This window comes from Coptis chinensis, chromosome 9 (assembly GCF_015680905.1).
Source record: "Coptis chinensis isolate HL-2020 chromosome 9, ASM1568090v1, whole genome shotgun sequence".
Classification (NCBI taxonomy): Eukaryota; Viridiplantae; Streptophyta; class Magnoliopsida; order Ranunculales; family Ranunculaceae; genus Coptis; species Coptis chinensis.
Genome location: NC_141464.1, coordinates 67,349,380 through 67,361,364, shown reverse-complemented (window position 1 = coordinate 67,361,364; position 11,985 = coordinate 67,349,380). Strand labels below are relative to the sequence as shown.

At 36.2% G+C, this 11,985-nt stretch overlaps 1 pseudogene across 1 annotated transcript; it reads left to right on the top strand.

The window, feature by feature from the left end:
• The first annotated feature begins 1,865 nt into the window (after nucleotides 1–1,865).
• LOC147477531 (cysteine-rich receptor-like protein kinase 10) lies at nucleotides 1,866–5,736 on the top strand (annotated as a pseudogene). The gene is made up of 7 exons (XR_015208397.1): nucleotides 1,866–2,716; nucleotides 3,448–3,585; nucleotides 3,762–3,883; nucleotides 3,989–4,199; nucleotides 4,404–4,645; nucleotides 4,797–4,951; nucleotides 5,124–5,736. The product of XR_015208397.1 is annotated as a cysteine-rich receptor-like protein kinase 10 (transcript).
• Nucleotides 5,737–11,985: the final 6,249 nt, after the last annotated feature.

Genomic DNA, 11,985 nt, shown 5'->3' with positions numbered 1-11,985 from the left:
CTAATGTCTGTAGAACCATGAGGATTAGTCATCTAGTACTAATCACTCCAAGAAATGCAGCTGCCAAATAACCAAAAAGATTATGGGTGAACTAGTGTTACCCCCCAGATGAGCCAATTAGGATTTCCCCCCCACTAGATGGGAAATTAGGGTCTTCCCCCTAAATACACTGTCAACTTGGTTTGACTGTTAACTTTCAAGTTAAACAACTGAAAATGACATAAATGCCCCCACCTAATTAAAATTGAACATTTTCTTTTTGAAAATAATGAGGGCATTTGTGTAATTTTCAATTATTTGACTTGAAAGTTAACGGTCAAACCAAGTGGGGGGGTATTACTAGTTAACCCAAAGATTATTACATACCCAAAACAAAGTGTAGAACGTCTCAAAAAGACACCGAGAACTCTGTTGCACTAAAAACTAGTATACTGCTATACAGTGGGGGCGTGAGCAGGGAGAGGGGAGATTGAGAGGGTGTGGAGAGGGAGAGATTGAGAGGGTGTGGAGAGGGAGAGAAGAGGGACGAAGAGATAAGAAATGAGGACAGACAGAAAGAAACCAACCAATTCACAATTTGGGCCACATCCCCCTCCCGACCCAGAACGTTCACTCCACTCACTTGATTAGCTGAAAAGACCAGCCACCAACAATGCTATCGGACCACCACAATTGCTATAAAAACACACAAAAAAAAGTTGTTATAGTGATAATTGGCTCGAGAAACAAGTATTGATTATGCCACCGGATAACCACGGAATCCAAAAAACAGGTTAAAAACCCTTCAAATGGATCAAAGCCAACTCAAACAATTCAACCAATAAGTCCGTGAACTATAATTAATTGCAGTTAATAAAAAAAGACGGAAACCAATGGAGCAACTGCTACTATCTCATTTATTTACTGAAGAACATGCAATCTTTGTGGGAGAATTGCTAGCGTCCTGACCATAAAGGGGTAGGACCGTTCTAGTCCGGTCAAAAACAAAAAACAGTAACTTCACAATTATTAAGCCGGTTGAAACTTAAGAGTATTTCAATAAGTCAACAAAATCACCAAAAACAAAAAAAAGAAACAAAAAAAAAAAAAAATAAAGAAGTAAACATAGGAAACGCAAACAAGTAACAACCACTCAACCATTAGAGTTTCTCTCCGGAAGACAGAGTGCGGGATCAAATACTCAAATCAATGAAATATGAACACGATTCGAAGAGCATGACCTTGCCATTTATAAAACTTATTGAAGTTTATAGAAAAATGACAATAACATGGGTTTTCTTACTTTCCTTCCTTCTTTTTGAAATTTTGATTCCACACATAAAGATTTGAACATTGTACACGGGGTGTTTTTTTCTTCCTTTTGAAATTTTGAACCAAACTTGTATGAGAAGGATGAAAGTTTTGATTTTGGCAATGGGTTAATTTTCTTTGGATCTTATTTGGCAGTTTTACATCAATTAAGATGTTTGATTATCAACCATAGCAAAAAAGAAGATCTGGAAAAAAGAAAAAATAACTACTTGAATTGAGAATTTAGGACATTGGTCATTCTTGATTATCAAATATAAACCAATATAGTGTTTGAGATAAGGAGAAGCGACACGAGAGTAGAAAGAGAGCAAAGTTTACTTTTTTTTTGTCAATGAGGAAGAAAGAGGTCGTCGGCGGTCGGTTTCAATAGATGAGAGAACCGGTCGGAAGTGGTGTGAGAAGATGAGAGAAGTTGGTCTTTCTTCCATTTACTTCTTTAATAAAAGAGAAACTGGATAATTAAGTAATCAAGTAGCTTTTCTTGTCTTTGACCGGGTAAGAACGGTCCTACCCCTTTATGGGGTCAGGAAGCTAGCAATTCTCCTATCGACATTATGGATCATACAAAATACAAGTATATCTATAACCCCCAACCCCTACAAACCATTATCACTGGTACATCTTTGCAAACCAGAAATCTCAATGGATTTCTTTGGTTTGTTATTCCTTGCCTTTTCTTCTACACTGGTACTACACTTGAATCTCAGTACTGCCCAACAACAAATAGTTGTACACTGTTTAGGAGGAAATTACACAACAAACAGCACATTTCAAACTGATCTCAGCATCCTACTTTCATCTATATCCAATAATAGCACTCTTACAAATAATACAAAATATTTTAACAACACCGTGAGAAGTAATTCAGATGGAGTTTATGGGGTTTTCCAATGCAGACTTGATTATACCTTGGAAGACTGCAAGAAGTGTGCGAAAAATGCAACTGAACTGGTCACAACTCGGTGCCCGATGAAGAAAGAATCAATTATTTTTTACGATGAGTGTTGGCTGCACTACTCCGATCAGCCTTTAACTATGCAGGATCAACCCACTGACTATTATTTTAACCCAAATAATATAAGCAACCCGGATCAGTTCAGTCTGTCACGGGACGTGTTGATGGAAGAACTAGTGCCTCGAGCTGTTTCTAATTCAAGTTTGTTTGCGGTTGGTGTATATGAGAATATATATGGACTTGTCCAGTGCACTCAAGATTTAAGTACAACTGAGTGTGGTAGATGTCTTAACAGATCTCTTTCTGAGATTCATACATGTTGTGATACGAGACGAGGTGGAAGAGTTCTTAAACCAAGTTGTAACATAAGGTTCGAGATTGACAACTTCATTCAACCGGAAGCAATCATTCCTCGAATAACAGCACCACCAAATACGAATACAACCAGCGGTAAGCTATCAAACTTATATTAAGCGAATTTTCATTCAACGGAATTTAGTTTGGTAACTTGATTTTCTGAGATAGGGCTTTGCTGCAAGCCTGCAATGCAGCTAGATAGCTTTATTGATGCAAGGTTATTTTGATATAAGATTATTCATTTAGTCATAACAAAAGGGTTCGCTCAGCCTTAATGATAAACTTGATTATCATGTGAAGTGATCGCTCATTTGTTGCACTTGTCACCAAGAAGTAGTAAACAAAGTTGTTTTCAAAGTGCACTAGCTCTATAAATGTAATATAACAGAAACATATTTACTCTATGTTCTAAAGTCTAATTCCTTTTGATTGAAATTGATGTTTATGTTATCTGAGCTGAAACGTTGAGATCGAGTTTTACCAATAGGTGCAGTGGCTTGCTTTGTGTATGTAAAGAGGACTGCAATTGAGTTTGTGAATTAGTAAAATGCTATGTCTTACCAAGTTGTGTAGGCCTTCATTCAATTCAGTTAGTCCAGTGAATAAATTGATTAGAAGAAAACGCATGGAGATGGAGACCGAAAGAGATTAAGGGAATTATATATTACAGAGTAGGGTGGTAAGGCACACCAAAGCATAACGTAACTGGGATATGCAAAGTATAGTATATAACACTCGAACAAACAACTAGCAGAATATTTTTGTACAGTAGATGTAAATTTTTGTATGTGTTCACTTAACCTATCTGTTTTATCTTTTCCCAGGACAGGGGAAGAAATCATCTAAAAAAAAATGTCGTCATTATAGCAGTTCCTACAGTAATTGCGGTGGTACTGCTGCTTCTATCCATGATCACCATTTGCTTCTATTTTGCAGAAAGAAGGGAATCCATATAGTCCAGGGTAAGCACAGCTTTGATTCTTCTTTTTTCTCAATTAGTTTGCGGGGAAATTAATGATCAAGAAACTAGTCAGCAGGACTATTTTCTTTATTTATTTATATAACTTTTTTTCTCATTGAAGTGTCTTCTTCTATATATTATTTTTATTATGATTGTTGTTGATGCTTACTTCGGCAGATGTGGATGAGATAAGTAGTGTTGAATCCCTGCAATTCGACTTTGGAACAATAAGAGATGCCACAAAGGACTTCTGCGATTCTAATAAGCTTGGGGAAGGTGGCTTTGGTCCTGTTTACAAGGTTATGCAATATTTTTATACTCAATAAGCTTAACAGGACTAGTTAAATGTATGCTAAAATATTTCATTTTGTACCCCCGCCCCTCCCCACCCCCTCTATCGACAGGGTAAGCTTTCTGATGGGAAGGAAATAGCTGTAAAGAGGCTCTCTAGAAACTCAGGTCAAGGGATAGAAGAATTTAAGAATGAGGTTTTGTTACTTGCCAAACTTCAACACAGGAATCTTGTAAGGCTTTTGGTTTCTGCTTGGAAGGAAATGAAAAGCTTCTCATTTACTTAATATGTACCAAATGCAAGCCTTGATCAGTTCCTATTTGGTTTGCTCAATATCTCTACTTTGTTCTCTTTTACATGCACACATATACTAACACGCACACACACACCACTTCATTAGCATGGATGAAACCAGAACACTCATTATTAATTCTATAAGGGATTCTATAGTAAGCCAAATGCATTTTAGTATCATTGGATGCAAGAGCAAGTTTCAAACTAATTTGTTATACCATTTGTATGTTCAGCTGTTGATCCGACCAAGCTCATATTTGGACTGGGAAAGACGCTATAAAATCATTGGAGGGATTGCTCGTGGCCTTTTATATCTTCATGAGGATTCTCGTCATAGAATTATTCATCGAGATTTGAAGGCTAGCAATATTTTGTTAGATGCCAAAATGAATCCAAAAATTTCTGATTTTGGCATGGCGAGGCTTTTTTTGGTGGACCAAACTCATGGCAATACAAGAAGAGTTGTTGGAACATAGTAAGTATAACAAATATGAACCACTTTGTTAATTTATTTGAAGAGGCATATTACATTTTGGAATCAAAATTACACCTTCGATTGAGTGCTCTAAAATAGGATGCATTCTTGGTTCCCATGCATCTAAAAAGAAAACTAATTGTTGATGTAGCGGGTATATGGCTCCAGAGTATGCACTGCATGGACAATTCTCAGTGAAATCAGATGTCTTCAGTTTTGGTGTCTTGGTTTTGGAGATAATAATTGGTCAGAAGAACAATTCTTTCTCACGATTCAGAACGCTTGAGGAAGGCCTTTTTAAGCTATGTGAGTATGGCCATGGTTTTTATTTATCCTATTTCTTTATTCTTTTTAACCTACAGTCCCTCAGTGTAAGAACAACAAATAGAGTTGAGAATACGAAACTTAAATACATTCTGGGACACAGTCCAAGATACCACCGCTTTTACTGAAATAAACCTATGATGAATTGCTGCAGGCATGGAGACAGTGGGAGGAAGGGACTGCTTTAGAGTTGATAGAACCGACACTGCGAGAACGCTGTTCAAGAAATGAAGTGATGAGATGCATACACATTGGCTTGTCATGTGTTCAAGAAGAAATAGCGAGACCTACTATGGCATCGGTTGTTCTAATGCTAAACAGCCACTCTGTCGCCCTTCCATTGCCTGCTGCACCTGCCACAAACACAGCTAATGTAAGCCAACCAATTCTGCCAGACCGACCTACTAGTGGTTCTATACCAGAGTCCATTAATGAAGCATCGATTACCGAGTTATACCCTCGTTAATACTCGTGCATGGATGAAGAGTACTATGAATTAGAATGAGTTGGCTATTTGTTATGGTTGCCTTTCAAAACGTATTTGTTGTAGTAAATTTTGCTTGTGATCCTATTTCCTTTGTTGTGTGCGATCTTCTTTCCTTTTTTCCTTGAATGTAAGCTAGGATATTTTAGCTAGTATATTTCTATATTGTAAGACGGAGCCATGATTCGGGGGGGGGGAGCTAGCCACCGCCTGCCACCATCCCCTCAACAATCATCATCACTATTTTTACGCTGCTGTAATCAATCACCATTGTTCATCATCATTATTGTTTTAGAGTGGAGCATTGAATATATGTAGAAAGCAGTGAAATTGTAGGATTTTTTTTTAGGGTTAACGAATATTAACCCCCACTAGATGAGCAAATTAGGATTTCTCCCCACTAGATGGGAAATTAGGGTCTCCCCCCAAATGACCGTGTTTTTTTAATGATGAATAGATAATCACTCTACTCAAACCCAGTAACATCTCACCTTTATGATTTTTCATTTGAAGTCGTGATGGTACAACAGTACACCAGATAAAATTGCTAGCGTCCTGACCCCATAAAGGGGTAAGACCGTTCTAACCCGGTAAAAGACAAGAAAAGCTACTTGATTACTTAATTATCCAATTTCTCTTTTATTAAAGAAGTAAATGGAAGAAAGACCAACTTCTCTCATCTTCTCACACCACTTCCGACCAGTTCTCTCATCTATTGAAACCGACCGCCGACGACCTCCTTCTTCCTCATTGACAAAAAAAAGTAAACTTTGTTCTCTTTCTACTCTCGTGTCTCTTCTCCTTATCTCAAACACTATATTGGTTTATATTTGATAATCAAGAAGGACCAATGTCCTAAATTCTCAATTCAAGTAGTTATTTTTTCTTTTTTTCAAATCTTCTTTTTTTTCTATGGTTGATAATCAAACATCTTAATTGATGTAAAACTGCCAAATAAGATCCAAAGAAAATTAACCCATTGCCAAAATCAAAAGTTTCATCCTTCTCATACAAGTTTGGTTAAGAAAGAAAAAAACACCCCGTGTACAATGTTCAAATCTTTATGTGTGGAATCAAAATTTCAAAAAGAAGGAAGGAAAGCAAGAAAACCCATATTATTGTCATTTTTCTATAAACTTCAATAAGTTTTATAAATGGCAAGGTCATGCTCTTCGAATCGTGTTCATATTTGATCCCGCACTCTGTCTTCCGGAGAGAAACTCTGATGGTTGAGTGGTTGTTACTTGTTTGCGTTTCCTATGTTTATTTCTTTATTTTTTTTTTGGTTTATTTTTTGAGTCGTGATAAGGAGAGATCATTCTCTCTAAATTTAGTGCGCACTTCATATCGGCCGCTGGATGACATGATCATACGGTTTGGTGTGGTTTGTCAGTTGTGGGCCATGCAACAACCTCGATCTCGAGAAGGAATTTCTCCATCCAACGGCTATTTGCCTTGATCTCTCCAAAATTTAGAGAGAATGATCTCTCCTTATCATTTGCCTTATTTTTTTTGGTTTTGGTGATTTTGTTAACTTATTGAAATCCTCTTAAGTTTCGACCGGCTTAACAATTGTGCAGCTACTATTTTTTGTCTTTGACCGGGCTAGAACGGTCTTACCCCTTTATGGGGTCAGGACGCTAGCAATTCTCGCTGGGTAAGTGGGTAGTCAAGAAGAAAAGTCACAACAAAGTCGAAGACCTCGAAATTTAATTCTCATCAGTGATACTTCTCTTGGTACTGTTGGTAGAGTCAAGAAAGACTTTGAAAAGTAGTGAGTAGTGACCAGAGTAAAGACATGGAGAGGGAAGTAGGCTTTATTAAAGGGCCGCAGTATTGACACCGCACAAGTGGGACTAGCACCCCTTTGACCAATTCAAAGGTACTAGCACCTCTCCATTAAACACACAAAAAACACTAACGGCAAGCAGCTGCCGCGAAATCGCACAATCCACGGCATCGGGTTGCCGCGAGATCCCATATCCCACGGAAGGTGGTTGCCGTGGGTCTTTTTTTCTTTAAAATTTTTTTTAATAGCCACTGTAAAAAAAAGTTAGTTGCCACGAGATGATTTTGTTTACTAAAATAGAGTATTTGCTTGTGTTAATTATCAAAACTCTTCTTAATTAATTTGATCACAAAAATTTCTTATAACATATGAAAATATTTGCAGTGAGATATCAAAATTATGGCTCGATCGTACATTTTTTTTGTCATGGTTTTGGTATTGTTCTTGGAGTGTATAAAAAAACTTTAAAAAAAAAAAATGAGATATCCATATGTCGTGTGTGTTTGGGCATATGGATATCTCATTTTGAAGTGTATAAAAAAACTTCAAAGCAAAATTTGAAGTGAAAAAAAACAAAAAAAAATATGCCACGACAACTGTCTGCCGTGGGATGGGATCTCGTGGCAACCCGACGCCGTGGATTGTGCGATCTCGCGGCAACTGCCTGCCGTGGATTGTGCAATCTCGCGGCAATTGTCTGCCATAGAATTTTGGGCATGTGGGGTGTAAAAAGACATATAAGGAATAATCATTATTGTTTTACTTTTTGTCAAAGGGGTGCTAGTCCCATTTATGGGGGTGCTAATATCGCGCCCCTTATTAAATGAACCTTATAAAGGTGACAAAGACCCTTTTTGACTTTGTAGTTGACACTTTTGAAAATATGGTATAACCATATAAATAAACAACAAAAATGTGGAGTAATCCCATGTACTTAGAGTATTCTTTCACCTCCACGTACAACTATTTTTCCTCTTTACTACTTTTTTGGTGAAAAACTGTTAGAAAAATTGATTTGCTTTGCACAAATGCATTGAGATATGAATGAGTAATTTGTCTCCCAAGTTACCCCACTTGAGATGAAATGGGTTTCTCTTGAAACAATACGTAAAGTGAGAAAAACATTTTCAAAAGGATGCACTAGTTCGAAACAGTGCATTATGCCGAAAAGGTGCGATCTTTCGAAATGTGCACTGGTTCAAAATAGTGCATCATGCCGAAAAGGTGTGACCTTTTGAAATAGGCACTGGTTCGAAACAGTGTTTTATGCCGAAATAGTGTGTCTTTTCGAAACATGTGACTTTTCAAAGAGTTGCTTACTTTTTCCCAAGAGTCACTGTGTTGTTTCGAAGAGGCACAACTCACCTATAAATAATGGATGAATTTGGAGAGAAAGACACACAAAATCACACAGAGTTCTGATCTTTCTCTTCTCCCTCTATTTTTAGTCAAATACTATGTTGTGTTCGCTGATTCTATAGAATTGAAGTGCTAGCTTTCTATAGAAGGAAATCCGTTTTATCTTGGGAGACAGTTTCCCATCAATCTTCAAGCACCGTGAGGGGCAAAATCTTTCTTAAGGACATAGTGTATCTACACTAGGCTCAGATTTAATTAAGAAGTACAAGACACTTACAAGACAAAAGGTTTGTATAGTTTGGTAATTAGTAAAGAGTAAGTACAATTAAGTTCACTAGTAGAAAAAAGGGCTTTTGTGACTGTTTTAAAATGTTATTTGTGACTTTTCAGTTCGAAACGTTCACAAATGGCAGAAAAGGGTTTTTGTGACTGTTTTGAAATGTTTTTTGTGACTGTCGGATCTAGAACCATCACAAATCCTTTATTCTTGAAAAAAATTCGTGTATTCACTACAATAGAAAAGACATTTAAAATCACTCCATAAGTGATGTCAAAAATATACGACATCACTTTTGAAAAAGTCAGGGTTTTCTACATCACTTTTCTACATCACTTTTTAAACGATGTCCACAAGTGATGTTACTTGATAAAAGTAAAATGAATAGTTTTACCTACGAATAAACGATTAAACTCAACACAAGTAAAACTAAAACTAATTATTGTTTAGGTTATCAAAGTTTCCTACACTATCGATGCTATTGGACTAAGTGGAGTAGAGAATTCGTTCCACTCCTAGTTCTTTAGAATTAGCGTTAACTAAGATTATCGATCCTACCAAAGTTAATGAGAGGAACACGAAAATTATACTACAATGCAAATTATACTAACAAGGTACGATAATTCAACTACGGAATGCTAAATTGATACTATGATAAGGAATTAGGGGGGATTGATTCCACTTTAACTCGACTTAATTTACTAACGATGAATCGTCGTAATCCGAATTGAAATGCTTTTGCATAACAATTGGTCTTCCTAATCCCTAATTGTTCATGGAAATCTCTACCAACTAACAACTAGTATGTGAAACAATCAAACTCATTCTCATGGTGAACTAATTATTTTCTAGAATGGAATGGAAAATCATGAACTATTCTACACTAACAAAAATCAAACTTCATCAAGGCTTCCTCAACCCCCTCTAATGGAGGTTTTAGCCTAGAATCATTATATTATCATTAATATATAAATCATAACAAGACATGATATAAAGATTAGAAATTTGCTTATTTGAATTAAAATGGAAATCTAATCATGCAAGATTTAATTGAACTAGTAATGATTTATAATTAAATCTATGAATTGAAACTAAAATGATTAATGGAATGAAACTAGATTATGAAGAACTAACTAACTTTATTGATCTAATGAATAAATAACAATGATTCAATAACTGAATTTAAAACAAGATAATAAAAACTAATTAATGGAGTCTAAAAACTAGATCTAAAAACTATTGACTAATGGCTAACTAAAAACTTCATTCCTTAAGAGCTAAGTCTTGTGTCTTCAAATGGAGGAGACAAGATCCACATTTTCGTGCATGGGCTGAGGAGTCATGATTTGGGCCGGAAAATCGAGCCCAAAACCCAATTTCTTCAGTCTACAGAGGCCTTTTCAGCAAGATTTGACTTCAATAGACTTTTCGTCCCCTTATGCTCCTTTGATTGGGTCAAGGCTTGGACAATTGGAAAGCTCTTTCCAAGCCGGTCATTTTGACATAAGGTAGGCCCAATTCCGAAGTCTGAGTCCAAAGATACGGCCTTCGGAAGTTCTGCTGACTTTTGTGCGATGTTTCTACCCGCTTTGACTTTGACTTTTTAGCTTTGACCGAGCTTTAAAAAGGCTTTTTATCCTTAAATCTTGGCCTTTAATCACAGAACTTCTTAGCAACCAACCCTTGCTCCTTTATCTCGCAAAAGTGACACATTTCTACACATAATTGACTCCAATACTTGAAATACACACGTAATCAGCATTAACTCTTATTTATTACTCGCATAATTGGTCTAAAAATATTATTGTTAAGGGGTTAAAACTATAATTTTGGGCTCTTATCAAACCACCCCCTAGCAGCATTTTGCTTGTCCTCAAGCAAATATGAGAAATTAGAATAAGTGACCAAAAATGGAGTTCTAATTACTCTTGTTTCGCCGAGTGCGATTGCATTGACCATATGCAACAAGGTCTTAAACCACTAGGAATTCCCTAGTGGACGAGTTATAGCCTCGTGAGAGTTTTCCAATGAAGGTACTCACAAAATTTATCTATACTACAACGACTAAGAAATAAAACTATTGTTTCCTTATTTATGCTCCCAATAATCTATATATCTCACTAGCAATGAATACAGAATAATCAAGTCGAAACCTAAGCTAATATATGCATAATAATCAATCATCTACGAATAAACATATATACAATGAGTAATACTATGAAATGCACTAGCAGGTTCGTTCTTGAAAACTCGGAATAACGTCCTTGAGTAGGTCCACTCTGATTTTTTCACTCAAGTTTCGCTACTCCAATGTACAGTGGGCACACTTTACCTTACAATCTCAATGACACACAAGGAAGCCGGAGTCGATCAAACACATATGCCACTTAATATCACACTAACCTATTCCTAATTGAGCTGGAGGACTTTATTAGGTGTTGTAGGGATTAGGAGATGGTTTAAGAATGAAGGAAATGGATATTCAAAAAGGACAAGTCTGAGATGATAGAGTCTTCATATGATGTAACTAGAGAAACCTTTGTTCTTTTGCTTCTACACTTTGTTTCCATCCTTAGCCATATTTTTCTTTTTCTTTGGCTTTTGACTCCTTTGATTCTATTTTTGGAGTTCTAACTCTTTATTTTATTTTATTTTTATTATTATTATTATTATTTTATTTGGATGGAAACTTTCTTTTCTTATTTGAAGCGACTAACAATTTCTTGATTTCAAAGGTCTTTCTCTTTTCTACTCTTCATATCTATTCTCAGACTCATTCAAAGAATGGGTAGGTTGATTTTTATTTTTATTTTGTTTTGTAAAAGGGTAAAGGAATTGTGGTTTATGAAAGGCTAAAGAAAGGCTCAGAGGGGCGACTAGCGGAAAATAATTTCATAAGGTTTGAATTTCTGTCTATATCGATCCAAAGAGGGCCTAAATTCTCGCTTAAGATATGGTATAGTGATCAAGTAAGTGGACGTGTGATTTCTCTATCCGGATTTTACTTCTCCCTTGTGTCATTTCTCAAATGTTTCACTCATATAAGGTTTTAGGCTATATTTTCACAGGATTTGTAAAATAAGTACTCTAGCCTAGATTTCAGAAAC